Below are 13,814 nucleotides of genomic sequence, written 5' to 3'. Positions count from 1 at the left end.
GAGTATTAAATGTCGAATTCACCGAGCTCAACCGACCATCGTAGCATTCGACCCGGCGCATCAAATTTGGAAAGGATTTGTCGTAACAGTTGGTCGGTAATCACTTTGATTATGTGAGCTTGGAAATATGGTCACAACTTTCGGGTCATCTTCATTAGTGCGAGGGTTAGCTTCTCGATTGAGGAATACTGCACCTCGGGCCCGATGAGGATGTGGCTGACATAATAGACAAATTGTTGTGTTGGTGGCATTTCCTGAACTAATACTGAACTGACCGCCTTCACCAAGGCCGCTAGGTAGAGACCGAGCATTTTGCCAGGCTTGGGCGAGGCGAGTCGGGGCAAGTGAGCGAGGCACGCCTTTAACTTTTCGAATGCTCCCTCGCATTTAGGGGTCCATGTGAAGTTGTTGGACTACTGCAGAGCCCGGAAGAAGGGGAGGCACTTGTCCCCTGTGTTAGGATCAGAGCGGCACTAAGCGGGGGGGGGGGGGGGGGGGGGGTGAATTAGTGCAGTGGATTAAAACTCGTAAGTTTGAAATCGATTTCGTAAATGTATAGAGATTTTGATTCGACGAAGGATGACTTAGCTAAAATAGCTCGAGTAAAGGTAGTCAAGAGTAGGGAGATGAAAACCGAATGATTTGCAGCTAAGTAAAGAAATGGTTCATAAAATTAAATACTCACACATTCAAGGAACATCACAATGTAAAGTGGTTCGGTCAAATGACCTACATCCACTTGTGAAGCCTTCTTCGATGAGGCTCCCAACTTCCACTAGCAAATCACTTTGAAGGGGAAGGACCAAATACCCCTCTTACAACCTTCTTACAAGTGGTTTACACTCTTATAGATTTTTCAAAGAGAGAGAGGGAGGTGAACACTTAAGCTATTGAAAACAAGATTTTTCTAGAGCTTTTTTTCACTTTCTAACTTGTCAAAAAGGTGTTATCTCTGCTGAGAATTGAGGGGTATTTATAGGCCCCAAGAGGATTCAAATTTGGGCTCCAAATTTGAATTGCTTTTGGGTTTCCCAGTCCTGGCGGTGCCACCGCTTGTCAGTGTCTAACACTGACAGTGTACTAGCGGTGCCACTAACAGACCTCTCGGGCTATGGGTGGTGCCACCGCCCAGTCCAGCAGTGTACTGGCGGTGCCACTGCCGGACCTCTTGAGTTCTGAGCGTTGCCACCACCCAGTCCGACAGTGTACTAGCGGTGCCACTACCGAACCTCTTAGGTTCTGGGCGGTGCCATCGCTTAGACTAACGGTACCACCGCCTAGACTGTTCTAGCTCATTGGTTGGGCTCTAAACTTGGCCTAAACCAGTCCAAACTCGGGCCCAATTGGCCCCTAACTGGATTATAGGATTAACCCTAAATCCTAACCCAAATTATATGCAAACTATGAAATTAAGACATAGCCCTAAGCAAATTTTAACCGGCAACATCGAGTTTCCTTCCGGCGAACTTCCAACGGACTTCCGATACACCCTCAGATTTCTTCCAACGGACTCCCAGCAGGCTCCAGGTCTTGTGGCGAGTTCAACGAGTCTTTGGCAAGTATCCAAACCTTCTTGGTGATCTCTGCGAACCTCCGATGATATTTCCGGTGGACTTCCGAAAACTTCGGCAAGTCCCCGATTCTTTCTCGGTTGGTCCCGACAGTACTTCCGACGACTTTTCGGACTTTCGGTGGACTCTCGAACACCCATCGAACTTGACTTTGGTAAACTTGCTTTATGTCTTCATGCTATCGTAGTTAATCCTGCATAGTAAAACACACTTCGATCTAGATAATTAATCCTAAGCATCTAATCAAGTTGTCCGGCATGTAATTGGTCCCTTGACGCTTCATCCGATTCTTTGGCGCATCGTTCTCTCTTGCGGCCTATTGCCCAATCGGACAGTTGACTCTACAACTTTGATATCCTTGGCACAGTCTCCGCGCTTCTTGGCCCGATGTCCGAATCTACGGCCCGAAGCCTTCCGTCTATATATCGACCGATCCACCGACCCGACGTCCAATCTTCTGACATGTTCCTCCGGCCCAACATGATTTTCCTTCTTTAATTGTATCATCTTGATCGAGGCATCCTGCGTCACTCAAAACGTAGATTAAAACATAAACACAAATTGATTGGTTTCATCATCAAAATCTGAGATTTAACAATCTCCCCCTTTTTTATGATGACAACCAATCGACGACGGAGTTAACCTTAACTCCTGGAGTTTAAACAAACTCCCCCTATCAACATACCATATTAACAGAAACTCTTGGATTCAAAAATCCAAGCAAGATGTCATTATAAAATCATGACATATAATCAGCATACTTCTCCCCCTTTGTCATCAACAAAAAGGAGAAGTACCATAATCAAGTGTTTGTGATATACAAGTTCAACTCATTACATGAAAAACATAATATCTATTTTTTATCATCATGCAAGTTTGCTATCATCATAGATATACATGGTAATACGATAGCAAATTTACAATATACAAGCTAGCAAAATTTTTTCAACATTTTAAGACACGCAAGCTAGCAATTTTGAGATGTTCAAGAAAGTAACTCTTACTTCTTGAAATATAAGTTTTGCTAGATGTGCAAGTTAACTTTTTGCTTCTTGAGATAGGCAAGATAGCACTCCTTGGTGATGTTCAAGATAACAATTTCTTCTCTTTTGAGAAGTACAATTTTTGTTTTTTTTCTTGAATTGTGCGAGCTAGCAAATTGGCTTTCTAGCATGTTTTGCTCCCCCTTTGTCATTGTCAAAAAGAAGGGAAGATCATTTACGTTAATTTCTAAATTATGACAAAGGCAAATAGCATAGATGAAAATTCAAGTCTTGAATGTCAAAATAATTATTTTATCATGAATATTTCATCATTGCGTGCATCATTATCATATGTTAAAGTATTGCATGCATAATACCAAATCATCATATATATATTTTCAAAACATATAAACTCATCATTATATGCATGATTCTAAATCGTCATTCATATTATTTTAATCATTGTTTTAATCATCACTATAACTCATCATGCATAAAATGTAAAATTATCTAACATGATACAAACATTTATTTTCAAAATATTTATCACTATTTTCATGTATGATAATAAAATATTCATGACACCGAACATTAAATTAATATTTTTAAGTATTTATCACTTCATGATTGTTAGTACCAAACATTTATCATTTAAAGTATTCATGATATACATCATATGCAATACATCACATATATCATCATAATAAAAAATATATGCATCATTCCAAATCATAAATATTTCAAATCATCCTGGTATTATTCTGTCAAATTACGTCCTACCATGTATGATCATAATTTTTCCCCATTTTATCATTATAAATAAGAAAGAATAAAGGAAGAACAAAATAGTGTAAAATATTTCAAGTATTTCAAGACATACAAGCCATAAATCCAACGGCATCATGTCATAAAAAGATAAGACCTCTTGAATTATAAAAGACATGATTCATTTTATCAAATCTTTTCTTTTTATAAATAATAAAAATTATAGGTGTACAAAGAAGAGACCATAATTAAAAAAATCTCAAGTAGTAAATCCAAGAAATCAAGATCATGATTTGAATACACACTCATTCAAATTCAAATCATCAAATTTATCAAAATCTCAACATTACTTTCAAGAGATTCAAAATGGTATACATAGATTTATCATAATAATCATCAAGATCAATAAGATAGAGAAAAATAATTTTTAAGAAAAAAATATTTTTCTCTTTTTAGTTGTTTCAATTCATATGATTTTATTTTATTTATGCCAAATAAAAACATGTATCATGTTTAAAATCGAAAGTGTAAGATTTATTATGACAAATATCAATATGGCACTTTCATTATAGTAAAAATCAATAATATGTAAATTGCAAGATTCATCATGCATAATTTCGAATTATAAAACCATTAAACATGATTTCAAATCAATATGCTCAATTTTTTTTGTATGAAAACATATACCATACTTAAAATTGAAAATGTAACATTTCATGATGATACAAATCGATAATATATAAATTACTTAAAAATCACCATGCATAATTTCAAATTTTATTAAGTATGATCATTATGCATGACATTAAAACATGGTTTCAAAATGTTTAATATTTTCATTACATAATTTCATCATTATGCATCATCATATTTTCAAATTCGAACATGCACAATTTCAAAACCATACATTTCATTTTTCATACATGATACAAATAAATCAATCATCATTATGAGCATATCATACATGATATTCAAGCACTCATGATACATCATTCTGGTAACATGATCATAGCTTTTCAATTGATGGTATCTAAATGTCAAAGTTCATTACATCCTATCATGATCATTAACTTCTCATTTGTATTTCATGCATAATTTTATTTCATCACATTAGGAATATCAAGAAGAATTAATTGGGTGATGAGATAAATATTTCATGAATACACGGAATTGTATAAAAATCATATCATGAGTGTTTCATTCATTCATCTCATAAATAGTGAACATAAATATCAAAAAGAATTTTGGTAATGAGATGCATAAATGGTGAACATAAATTTTGAATATCAAGAGACATATTATGATTCTTTTTTAATAACTCAAATAGTGAAAAGAAAGAATCATAGTAGACAATCTTAATTTATAAATAAATTTTTAAGTTATAATTTTCAGAAATCAAGATAAAAATTATGATTAGATGAAACTCATTCAAATCATCAAAATCACTTTTAAGACGATCAAATAGATTTATTAAAGTCAATAAGATAGAGAAAAAGAATTTTTAAGAAAAATACTTTTCTCTTTTTAGTTTTTTCAATTTATGTGATTGATTTTATATTAGCGTGCTCAAATATTTGTTCTTATGTTAAAACCATGTATCAACGTTTAGGATCGAAAAATAAGTTTCATCATGAAAACCACCAAGATCAATAAACTACAAAAATCATTATGTATAGCTTTAAAATCTCATGCATAAAATCGTCAAATCATGGTATCAAAATTTTAATATTTTCATTACAACTTTATGCATCATTGAGTATACAATCATCAAGCATGACACTTACACTATTTCATATAAGCATGCTTATTTTATTTATGTCAAATCAAAATATGCATCATTTTTTAAATCAAAAAAGCCACTTTTATTATTGTGGAAATTGATAATCCATAAATCACAAAAATCATTATGCATTATTTTGAAAGAAAAATCATTAAGCATGATCATTATCCATTACTTCAAATCAAACATGATTTCATTTATTTTCAAAATATTCATCATGATAGGACATTCAAGGTAAAGAAATCATTAAATATAAAGCATATTCATCAATCATGTTTTCATTGAGCATAAGGTATTTTCAACCAAAATCATTTTGTTATTGTTGTAGTAATACATTTTTCTTTTTAGATAAATCTATCTTTTCATGCTTAGTTTTCCATACAAAAGCCATGCATCATCATTAAGCATGATATTAAACTTCTTAATATTTTCATTAAGACATCAAGCATGATTTCAATTAAAATCGAAAATCATCAAGATACACATTTTTCTTCTTAATAAAAATATGCATATGATCATTAGATTTAAATCTAACATTTTATTCCATTAACATAAAATATGTAATTTTTATTATTATTTTCAAAATTACGATCATGATCATATTTTTGTATTTTTAATTTTTCAAACATGCAATTTTCAAGAAAAATAATTATTCTAAAAAAAAATACATCATGGAAAACATCAAGTAATTTCAAAATAAATTAAAGGGGTTTCGATTACCTCATCATTGAAATATTTATAATTCCTTTAGGAACCCATATCAACTTATGTGGACTAATTTTCTTAAATAAATATTTGTAAACAACATGTTCGGATTTACAATAAAAGTTGCATTTCAAATGAGGTGAAACATGTAATGTAGGTCCTTTAATGAAGGTGGTAGGATTTTTGTGAGATCCTCTCACAAAACCAATTCCACTTCTATTTGCGACGTGACCCTTGTTTGCAAGGATCATGTTCAAGCCTTTGCTACTGACTTTATCTTTAAGTAGCAAATTCTCATTTTTTATTGCTTCTAAGTGTTCACACTTAGAGCATGGAGGAGTTTGAAGACTATCAAGCTTATTTTGTAGTAAGGCATACTCTTTCTTTACTAGATTGAACTTCTTGCTAATACTTCTACACTTATCAAATAATCCATAAAAAGCGATAGAAAGTCCATCGAAAGATAAATCTTTATTAATTAAATCACATACCTCTCCTCCTAAAGCCATTAGCGCGAAGTTTGCCTCCTATTTGTTGTTAGCTTCTTCATTCTCGAAATCACTTAGTCATCCCAAGTTGCTTTTAAAGCTTTCTTCTTCTTCGGTTGCTTCTTCTTGGTTTGGGGGCATTTATTTTTGAAGTGTCCCAGCTTCTTACATTCATAGCATATTACTTGGTCATTTTTATGTTTAAGTTTGTTTTTGGTGTTATTTTCAAATTTGTTCTTTCTTATAAATTTTTAAAATTTTTGAGTTAAAAGTATAATGTCATCGTCACTATCCTCATCGCTTAATATTTCTTTCAAGTGGTCTTCTTGTGTTCTAAGTGTCATATCCTTCCTGTTCTTTGGAAGGGGGTTCTCGAGCTCTTCATGAGCATGACACGTCATTTCGTAGGTCATAAGAGACCCAATAAGTTCTTCGAAAGGAAATGTTTTAAGGTCCTTAGCCTCTTGAATTGCCGTAACTTTTGGATCCCAACTCTTTGGAAGGGATCTTAAAATTTTAGTTATTAGTTCAAAGTTAGAAAAATCTTTACCAAGAGCATTGAGTCCATTGATGACATCCGTGAAACGGGTGTACATATCTCCGATGGACTCACTTGGTTTCATCCGAAAAAGTTTATAAGAATGCACAAAAATGTTGATTTTGGACTCTTTCACTCGGCTAGTGCCTTCATGAGTGACCTCAAGAGTTCTCCAAATATCAAAAGTCGAATCACAAATCGAAACGCGATTAAATTCATTTTTGTCAAGTGCACAAAATAAGACATTCATAGCCTTTGCGTTTAAAGCAAAAACCTTATTCTCTTATTCAGCCCATTCGCTCATCGAAAGAGAAGATTTTTAAAATTTATTTTTGATAATATTCTAAAGCTCAAAATCCATGGAAATAAGGAAGATCCTCATATGAGTCTTTCAATACGTGTAATCCGACCCATTAAACATAGGCGGACGTATAATAGAGTGACCCTCTTGCATGCTAGAGTAAGCCATCTCTCTTGGGTATTAAACCAAATATGAGAGTGAGCCTTGCTCTAATACCAATTGTTAGGATCGGAGCAGCACTAAGAGGGGGGGAGGGGGGGGGGAAGTGAATTAGTGCAGTGGATTAAAACTCGTAAGTTTGAAATCGATTTCGTAAATGTGTAGAGATTTAGATTTGACGAAGGATGACTTCGCTAAAATAGCTCGAGTAAAGGTAGTCAAGAGTAGGGAAATGAAAATCGAATGATTTGCAGCTAAGTAAAGAAATGGTTCAAAAAATTAAACACTCACACATTCAAGGAATACTACAATGTAAAGTGGTTCGATCAAATAACCTATATCCACTTGCGAAGCCTTCTTCGATGAGGTTCCCAACTTCCACTAGCAAATCACTTTGAAGGGGAAGGACCAAATACCCTTCTTACAACCTTCTTATAAGTGGTTCACACTCTTATAGATTTTTCAAAGAGAAAGAGTGAGGTGAACACTTAAGCTATTGAAAACAAGACTTTGCTATGGCTTTTTTTCACTTTGTAACTTATCAAAAATGTATTATCTCTATTGAGAATTGAGTAGTATTTATAGGCCCCAAGAGGATTCAAATTTGGGCTCCAAATTTAAATTGGTTTTGGGTTTCCCTTGTGCTGGCGATGCCACCGCTGTCGTCAGTGTCTAACACTGACAGTGTACTGGTGGTGCCACCGCCAGACCTCTCGGGTTCTAAGCGGTGCCACCGCCCAGTCCAGTAGTGTACTGGTAGTGCCACCGTCGGACCTCTCGAGTTCTGGGCGGTGCCACCGCTCACTCCAACAGTGTACTAGTGGTGCCACCGCTAGACCTCTCGGGCTCTAGGCGGTGCCATCGCCAGATCTCTCGGGCTCTAGGCGGTGCCACCACCCAGTCCAGCGCTGCCACCACCTGGACTGTTCCAGCTCACTAGTTGGGCTCCAAACTTGGCCCAAACCAGTCCAAACTCGGGCCCAATTGGCCCCTAACCGGGCTATAGGATTAACCCTTAATCCAAACCCAAATTATATGTAAACTACGAAATTAAGACATAGCCCTAAGCAAATTTTAACCGATAATGTCGAGTTTCCTTCCGGTGAGCTTTCTGATGAACTTCCAGCGGACTTCCGATACACCCTCGGATTTCTTCCGACGGACTCCTAACTGGCTCCCGGTCTTGTGGCGAGTTCAACGAGTCTTTGGCAAGTATCCGAACCTTCTTGGTGATCTCCGTGAACCTTCGATGATCTTTCCAGTGGACTTTCGAAAACTTTGGCAAGTCCCCGATTCTTTCTCGGTTGGTTCCGACAGCACTTCCGACGACTCTTCGGACTTTCGGCGAACTCTCGAATACTCGTTGAACTTGACTCTGGTAAACTTACTTTATGTCTTCATACTATCGTAGTTAATCCTGCATAGTAAAACACACTTCAATCTAGATAATTAATCCTAAGCATATAATCAAGTTGTCCGACATGTCATTGGTCTCTTGACGTTTCGTCCGATTCTTCGACGTATCGTCCTCTCGTGCGACCTATTGCCTAATCGGACAGTTGACTCCGCAACTCCTATATCCTTGGCACAATCTCCACTCTTCTTGGCCCGATGCCCGAATCTACGGTCCGAAGCCTTCTGTTGATACGTCGACCGATCCACCGGCCTGACGTCCAATCTTCTGACATGTTCCTCCGACCCAACATGATTTTTTCTGCTTTAATTGTCTCATCCTGATCGAAGCATCCTGCGTCACTCAAAATGTAGATTAAAACATAAACATATATTGATTGGTTTCATTATCAAAATCCAAGATTCAACAGCCTGATTGAGGCGCTGCACCTCCTTGATTGAGCAGGGGGGATGCATCTTGGTTATGGCTCAAACCTTTTCTAGGTTGGCATCTATCCCTCTCTAGTGGATAGCAGTCTTTGGGGCATGCCCGGTTGAGATCGGTGTAATCAACGCACATCCTCCACCTTCTATTGGGTTTCTTAACGAGGACTACATTCGATAGCCACCGAGGGTATTTCACCTCGGTAATAAATCCTGTCTCTTTAAGGCGGTCGACCTCGTCGCTAATCGCCTTCTGCTAGTCGGGAGCAAACTTCCTCGACCTTTGCTTCACCAGCCTAGCCTCGAGGTCGATGTTGAGCTGGTGTTGGGTCACCCCTAAGTTGATCCCGGGCATCTCCCTGGGGGACCATGTAAATACATCGACATTTTCCCTCAGGAAGTTGATGAGCTGGAGTTGATTTGCTTTGGAGAGTACCATCCCGATTTTCATAGTCAAATCGGGCTAGTTCCTTTTCAAGGGCACCTCGGTGAGTTGCTCGGGGGGCTCCAGGCACATCAACACCATGGCTCCTTCTCGGGGATCCGGGAATTGACGGGGGCATGACCTCTCCGGGAGGGTAACTGCTATAAGATAACATCGCTTTGATTCTCCCGGTTCACTTTGGGATTCCTCGATCCCTACCGAAGTTGGAAACTTAATGGCCCGGTGGTAGGTCGACACCACCGCTTTCAACTTGTTAAGTGTCGATCGACCGAGGATGACGTTATAGGCCGAGGGTAGATCGACTACCATGAAGGTAGTTATTATTGTCTTGGCCCTTGGCTCTTCCCCGATAGTGATAGGAAAGATGGTGGTCCCGAGCGGGGAGATAGAATCCTTCGTGAACCCAATGAGCGCTGACGCTATGGGGTTGAGGTCCTCCTTGGTCAAGCCGAGCTTCTTAAAGGCATTGAGGTACAGCACATCGGCAGAACTCTTGGTGTCGACCATTACTCTTTTGACCCGAGCATTAGCGATCCGAATGAAGATCACCAAAGCATCATCGTGATGGGAGCGCTCGACCTCTCCGGCTCCGAAAGTGATTTCAGGCTCGAGCTCGGGTCGGGGATGTTTCTCGACCGCGCTCCAAGCGTAGGCCTTCTTCGCCATTGAGCTGCTGTCGCCGGCTACCGGTCCTCTGGAGATAACGTTGATTTGTCTTTCGACGGATCCCCTAGGGCGTGGAGTCACTTCCCGGGGTTCCTTGAGATAGTGCCCGAGGTGACCTCTTCGGATCAGGTCCTCGATTTGATTCTGGAGGTCGCAGCATTCTTCCATGTCATGGTCGTAGTCTTGGTGGAACCTGTAATATTTGGACCAGTCTTTATGAGTAGCTTTCATGGGGTTGGGCTATCGCAAGAGACCCTTCTCCTTGATTTGGAGGAAGATCTCGGTACGAGATGTGTTCAGAGGGAGAGGTGAGGGCCTCGGGAGCAGCAGCTCTCATCGGTCGGGCCTCCGACGGGGTTGCACCGGGGCTGCTGAGGTCATTCCTATGGACTGTTCGACCCTTGGCCTCTTTCCATCCATATGCTTTCCTGACACCAGAGCTTCGGCGGTGATGTACTAGTTGGCGCGTTGGAGTATCTCAGGGATGGTTGATGGCGGCTTCTCGATCAACGACTAAAGGAACCTTAAAGGCTTCAAACCCATTAGAAACACTTGCATGATTAAAGAGGGATGAGCGTCCTGGAATCCTCGGATTTTAGTGGCGAAGCATGCCACAAATTAAGAGAGCGACTCATCTTCACGCTGGGATAACGCAAGCAAGGTGGCCATGGAAGGCCTGGGTCACACGCTAGTGAGGAAATTATGCTCGAACTCCCTTGTGATCTAGTCGAAAGACGAGACCGAGGATGGGTGTAGCCGGCTGAACCATACTCGTGCCAGTCCCCTGAAGGTGGTCGGGAATACCTGAGACATCAGGGCATCGGAGGTGCCATAGAGGGCCATTTGAGCCCGGAACGCGGTGACGTGCTCTGTGGGATCGGAGCCATCGTCGTTTGTCTCCAATGCCGGCAGTCTGAAGTTGAGAGGCATAGGCTTGTCCTATATTTCATGAGTAAAGGGGGATCTGCTCGAGCTGCCTTTGTCCAACTCGCCCCGCGACTTCTGGAACTCGTCCATGCGTTGGTTGACCCGGGACAACTGGATCCTGAATGAGTCATCCGCCAGTCGGATGATATGGTGTTAGGCTCGGAGCGGGGCGGAGTGATTCGACAGGGTGCAAGTATGCTTTACTCGGGCGGACCTCTCGGGTCCATCGTCTACTCTCGGGCTTCCCCCATCCCAACCTACTCCTTGCTCGGCCTTTGCCGTGTTGGGTCGGTCGAGGGAGCTGCTAGTCATACGATCTAGGGGATGAGTGGGGCAATCATTTGTATCCCCGCCATTACCTGTACTTGCTTGGTCAGGCTAAGGAACGCCTCGGGCGACACAGTCGAGGGTCCTGTGGTAAGTCCGGGGGGCGACAACCTCGGGTTGTTGAATATATGCCAATAACGATCTGGCGTCGAGGTCGGGATCCCCCCGTCTTAGAGGACGAGGAGGGGCTGATCTCCGGGCCCGACAAAAGGGTGGCCGACCAGTGGTTCTCCCTCAGGAAGAGCCCCTATGAGATGCTCTTATGACATGGCTCTTCCTCTAGCGCCAAAAATGTTGATGAACTGATGTGCCATGGCTGATGAGTCAGCACGACCTAGTTCACAGGTCAATGTCGGGAGTCTTCGACCGAGTGGGCTGGTTGCCGAGGTTGGTCGTGCCATCCGGACGGGGTGCTGGCATCGGAATGTTGAAAGCGCCGCTTTCGATCAGGATAGTCTCGCCTTGGGGAGATCCGCTTTCCTGCACAGAAGGCCCCGTCAGGGTGTTTTCCGTCTGTGGTCCCTCCGATGAGAGAGTCAGTGGTGGGTTGATATATATATATATATATATATATATATATATATATATATATATATATATATATATATATATATATATATATATATATCTCTCTCTCTCTCTCTCTCTTTTGCCTCTCCCTTGGTCGGATGCCGACCAGGGGTTTTTATACTACTGTACGAGGGTCGGTCGTACGTGGATTTGGTGTGGTGAGCGATCCTCGAGAGGTGAGATGATACCTTTGTGCGGTCGACGTCCCGTAGCACGTAGAACAGCGCCATGCGACGCCGTCCTGGGCTGGGACGGGACGTACCGAGCAACACCTTGGTATGGATTCTGGCTTGGCGCATGGGGGTTCTTCTCTTGCTGACTTGACTGTAGCGTGACATGACGTTGATCGTGTGACGTGACCTGGATTCAAAATATACCTTATCACATGGGATGTTTGCTTGCACATGAGCAAACATATCAATTTTGAAAAATGTTGATAACAAATTAATTTTTAGAATAAATAATTATATGATTAGTGACATGAGCGTCACATGCACATTTATTCACGAGCAACTTTGTTTATCACTATTCATTTAAAATATTTTTTTAAAAAAATAATAAATTAATATTTTATCGTGAGTACTCGAGCTTATAAAGTGGATAACTTTGTATAATTTTGTCTTTTCGAGATGAGCCTCAAAAATACTTATGAGGATAATGATAATATTAGAAGAAAATATCATTAACATATTTAATCAATATGATATTGCGACATGTGTGCGTAGGATTAAAAATTAACGATGGAAGGATTTCCTAACGAAGTAATAGGATATTTCCGTAACGGTGTTTTAAAGTTTCTCATTCAAACTGTCATACAAAATCATCCCCAAATATTTTGATTAGAATAATCACATGCTAAATATGAATATCCCCCATACCTACTATCAAATATGCATAAAGACATAATATTGTGGGAAGAAAAATATCATAATCTTGAATTTTTTTAATATAATTATAACGTAACAAATCAACGGAATATTAACTCACGTTCACTCTTCACTGAATCCCAGTATTTTACTATCAATTGTCAATGTCTTCACTAACTAAAATAGGATCAGAAAAATCTTCAACGATTGAGCTATTATAAAAAGAATCATAATCAAAAGTTATGATCATGATTAAACTCTCTTTACCTTTGGTTGTGTACTTTAATGATTCTATATCACAACAGTTAGCTTGGCTAGTAAAGAAGAAAGGATTCCCATGGACGCATTCATAAGTTTCTTTTACCTTAGTGTTAAATTAATAATTTTACACCGATTAACTAGAATTAATTCCTAAATATCTTATCAATATTCATCTCAAGTTTAGATCACTCATCGTAAAAGATCAATCATATTACCTATAAAATAATATAAAATCTCAACCTTACAAGGTAAGAATAAAATTAGAATCAAATACAATGCAATCAGAGATGAAGCAAAGGAAATCTTATCATGGCGCTTCATTCGTGGGCACGCCTTTTGCACCTGCTTAGTTAGTCCGCACCGGTGGGTCATAGCACGCCCAACAACTCGCCGTTCACAGCTATCCTGATCCCAACACCAAACACTAACATCCTCCATCCGATCCACGCCATGTGGATACATTTAAGAACTCAACCGCCCACTGCTCCGAGTTGGCCTCGTTGCGTTTGCCCGGTAGATGCCGTGCGTGCCACACCGCTGTGACGTGATCCTTACGAAACCCAAACTAGATTTTTATTGGTGGCGGATGATTGGCGACAGCTGTAGTTTCCATCTGATGTGGACAA

The sequence above is a fragment of the Musa acuminata genome, chromosome BXJ2-3, assembly GCF_036884655.1.
Source record: "Musa acuminata AAA Group cultivar baxijiao chromosome BXJ2-3, Cavendish_Baxijiao_AAA, whole genome shotgun sequence".
Lineage (NCBI taxonomy): Eukaryota > Viridiplantae > Streptophyta > Magnoliopsida > Zingiberales > Musaceae > Musa > Musa acuminata.
This window is presented reverse-complemented; position numbering follows the sequence as displayed.